Source organism: Salmo trutta, chromosome 29 (genome assembly GCF_901001165.1).
Source record: "Salmo trutta chromosome 29, fSalTru1.1, whole genome shotgun sequence".
Classification (NCBI taxonomy): Eukaryota; Metazoa; Chordata; class Actinopteri; order Salmoniformes; family Salmonidae; genus Salmo; species Salmo trutta.
In genome coordinates, this window is record NC_042985.1 from 42,474,459 (window position 1) to 42,479,260 (window position 4,802).

A 4,802-nucleotide genomic window follows, 5' to 3' on the forward strand; every position below is an offset into this window, starting at 1 on the left:
TGATGATCTTCATCAGATGACACTCCTAGGACATTATGTTATACAATACATGCATGTTTTGTTCAACAAAGTTCATATTTATATCAAAAACCAGCTTTTTACATTAGCATGTGACGTTCAGAACTAGCATACCCACCGAACACTTGAATTTACTAAATTACTCACGATAAACGTTCACAAAAAACATAAAAATTATTTTAAGAATTATAGATACAGACCTCCTTTATGCAATCGCTATGTCCGATTTTAAAATAGCTTTTCGGTGAAAGCACATTTTGCAATATTCTGAGTACATAGCCCGGCCATCACAGGCTAGCTATTTTGACACCCACCAAGTTTGGTACTCACCAAACTCAGATTTACTATAAGAAAAATTGGATTACCTTTGCTGTTCTTCGTCAGAATGCACTCCCAGGACTTCTACTTCAACAACAAATGTTGGTTTGGTTCAAAATAATTCATAGTTATATCCAAATAGCGGCGTTTTGTTCGTGCGTTCAAGACACTATCCGAAGGGTAACGCGCCCGCGCGTATCGTGACAAAAAATTTCAAAATATTCCATTACCGTACTTCGAAGCATGTCAAACGCTGTTTAAAATAAATTTTTACGTGATTTTTCTCGTAAAATAGCGATAATATTCCGACCGGGAGTCGTTGTTTTCGTTCAAAGACTGCAAAAGTAAAATGGACTTTTCACATGCACGCGCGCACCCGTCTCATTGTTCTCAGATCGACCACTATCCAAATGCGCTACAGTTTTTCAGCCATGGACTGCAAAGTCATCATTCAACGTTCTGGCGCCTTCTGAGAGCCTATGGGAGCCTTAGAAAGTGTCACGTTACAGCAGAGATCCTCTGTTTTCAATAAAGAGGCTAAAGAGGGCCAAGAAATGGTCAGAGAGGGCACTTCCTGTTTGGAATCTTCTCAGGTTTTGGCCTGCCATATGAGTTCTGTTATACTCACAGACACCATTCAAACAGTTTTAGAAACTTTAGGGTGTTTTCTATCCAAATCAAACAATTATATGCATATTCTAGTTTCTGGGCAGGAGTAATAAGCAGATTAAATCGGGTACGTTTTTTATCCGGCCGTGAAAATACTGCCCCCTATCCATAACAGGTTAACTTTGCTTTCGAAGACCTTAGAAAGGCAGGGTAGGATAGATATAGGTCTGTAACAATTTGGGTGTAGTGTCTACCCCTTTGAAGAAGGGGATGACCACGGCAGCTTTCCAATCTTTGGGGATCTCCGACGATACGAAAGAGAGGTTGAACAGGCTAGTAATAGGGGTTGCAACAATTGCAGTGGATAATTTTAGAAAGAAAGGGTCCAGATTGTCTAGCCCGGCTGATTTGTAGGGGTCCAGATCTTGCAGCTCTTTCAGAACATCGGCTATCTGGATTTGGGTGAAGGAGAAATGGGGGAGGCTTGGGCAAGTTGCTGTGGGGGGTGCAGGGCTGTTGACCGGGGTAGGGGTAGCCAGGTGGAAAGAATGGCCAGCCGTAGAGAAATGCTTATTAACATTCTCAATTATCCTGGATTTATCGGTGGTGACAGTGTTTCCTAGCCTCAGTGCAGTGGGCAGCTGGGAGGAGCTGCTCTTCTTCTCCATGGACTTTACTGTGTCCCAGAACTTTTTGGAGTTTGTGCTACAAGGATGCAAATTTCTGTTAGGAAAGCAAAGGCTAGCTTTTTCAAACTGCCTGTGTATATTGATTCCTAACTTCCCTGTAAAGTTGCAAATCGCGGGGGCTATTCGATGTTAATGCAGTGTGCCACAAGATGTTTTTGTGCTGGTCAAGGGCAGTCAGGTCTGGAGTGAAGCAAGGGCTATATCTGTTCCTGGTTCCATTTTTTTAAATTGGGCATGCTTATTTAAGATGGTTAGGAAAGCACTTTTAAAGAACGACCAGGCATCCTCTACTGACGGAATGAGGTCAATATCCTTCCAGGATACTCGGGCCAGGGCGATAAGAAAGGCTTGCTCGCTGAAGTCTTTTAGGGAGTGTTTGACAGTGATGAGGGGTGGTCGTTTGACCGCAGACCCATTACGGACGCAGGCAATGAGGCAGTGATCGCTGAGATCCTGGTTGAAGACCGCAGAGGTGTATTTGGAGGGCAGGTTGGTTAGGATGATATCTATGAGGGTGCCCGTGTTTACGGATTTGGGGTTGTACCTGGTAGGTTCACTGATAATTTGTGTGAGATTGAGGGCATGTAGCTTAGATTGTAGGATGGCCAGTATGTTAAGCATGTCCCAGTTTTGGTCACCTAACAGTACGAGCTCTGACAATAGATGGGGGAAATCATTTCACATATGGTGTCCAGGGTACAGCTGGGGGCAGAAGGTGGTCTATAGCAAGCGGCAACGGTGAGAGACGTGTTTCTGGAAAGGTGGATTTTTAAAAGTAGAAGCTCATTGTTTGAGCACAGACCTGGATAGTATGACAGAACTCTGCAGGCTAGCTCTGCAGTAGATTGTAACTCCGCCCCCTTTGGCAGTTCTAGCTTGTCGGAAAATGTTATAGTTAGGGATGGAAATTTCAGGGATTTTGGTGGCCTTCTTAAGCCAGGATTCAGACACGGCTAGGACATCCGGGTTGGCAGAGTGTGCTAAAGCAGCAAATAAAACGAACTTAGGGAGGAGGCTTCTAATGTTAGCATGCATGAAACCAATGCTTTTATGGTTACAGAAGTCAACAAATGAGAGCGTCTGGGGAATGGGAGTGGAGCTAGACACTGCAGGGCCTGGATTAACCTCTACATCACCAGAGGAACAGAGGAGTAGAATAAGGGTACGGCTAAAGGCTATAAGAAATGGTCGTCAAGTGCATTCGGAACAGAGAGTAAAAGGAGCAGGTTTCTGGGCACGGAAGAATAGATTCAAGGCATAATGTATAGACAAGGGTATGGTAGGATGTGAATACAGTGGAGGTAAACCTAGGCCGATGAGAGAGGTAATGTCTCTAGAGACACCATTTAAACCAGGTGAGGTCACCGCATGTGTGGGAGGTGGAACAAAATGGTTAGCTAAGGCATATTGAGCAGGGCTGGAGGCTCTACAGTGAAATAAGACAATCACTAACCGAAACAGCAATGGACAAGGCATATTCACATTAGGGAGAGGCATGCGTAGCCGAGTGATCATGGAGTCTAGTGAGTAGCTAGGTGGGCTGGAGACACGGCGATTCAGACAGCTAACAGCCCAGGGATAGCAGAAGGGCCTTAGGGGGATGTCGCGACCGAAGAGTCAGTTGTAGCCCCCTCGGGCGGTTACGTCGACAGACCAGTCGTGATGGATCGGCAGGGCTGAGTGTAGTAAAAGGGTCCAGGCCAATTGGCAAAATAGGTACTGTAGCCCAAGAATATTGGCTAATAAACCTCTTCAGCTAACAGTCCGATATTCTCTAGACAGCTAGCAGGCCGTGGCTAGCAGGCTAGCAGATGGGAATTCAGGGGACGTCGCGACGGAGGAGCCTGTTGAAAACCCCCTCGGGCGGATTACCTCGGTAGACCAGTCATGAAGGATCGGCGGGGCTCCGTATCGGCAGTAAAAGGGGTCCAGGCCAATTGGAAAAATAGGTATTGTAGCCCAAGGAGTGGCCGATTGACCTCTTCACCCAGCCGGGAGATGGGCCTAGCATAGGCTAGCTCCAAGGTAATTGGTGCTTGCTTCGGGACAGAGACGTTAGCCATGAGTAGCCACTCGGATAGCAGCTAGCTAGCCTGGATGATCCAGGTGAAAAGGTTCAGCGCTCTGAGTTGAATCACACTTGTAGGCTCTGGGTTGAATCGCGCTGTGCAGAGTCCGGTATGCTCTGGGTTGAATCGCGCTGTGCAGACTGGAAGGAGTTGTCCGGGATAAAGGTGGGAAAACTGGATGACCGCGAGCAGTTGCCAGCTGACTACTAGCTAGTAGCTAGTTAGCTTCTGTTCGGGGTTCCGGTTCTAAAGTATAGAAAATAGCAGATCCATACCACATTGGGTGAGGTGGGTTGCAGGAGAGTATGTTGGAGTTGAGGTTAAAAAATATTTAAAAAATATATGAAATATATGCGAAGAAAAAAAGATATATAAATATATATACACGGGACAATACAAGACGAAGACAAAGACGCCTGCCTGCTATGCCATCTTGGATTGTTAACACTCCTTTAATCTCTCTATCAACCTACTGATCACAAAACTTGACCGAATCAAGTTGTTCCTGAAGTACTGTAAGCCTCTGGTGGATGCCCCACAACTGGGACTGAAGAAGTGCTTCAGCCACATGTTTTTACGACCCTGAGCTGATAGCAGCTGCAATCCTTGGACAAAGGATGATGCCACCATCAGAATGGGTAAGACAACATGTGGTTATTTAACAGTATTTTATTATTAATTAACAACTGTGTATAGTGTACATTTTGACACTTCATAGATTAGAGAACCACCCATTTAAACTACAATCCTGATTTTGTGGTTCAGTCCAATACTTAGCCCTGTTCCTTGGTTTCTATAGATGGGGGATGGATTATGTAGGCTCATAACTGCATGATTTCTATTGTCATCTTCCTTGTATTTCAGGAACGGACTACATCAAGGACCAACTGGAAGAACCCTTATCTGTTGCTTTTATACATATCTTACTACTCAAAAGTCGTCTTAATTAAACCATCTAATGAATCTAGGATTACAGGGACTCTCAGCAACTATATTCAATGTGCGGGACAAAATTGAGGCTATGATTTAAGAAGTTGGAGCTCTTCTCTGTCTGCATTAACAAGGACAACACACAAGTCTTTCAATCATTGTATGATTT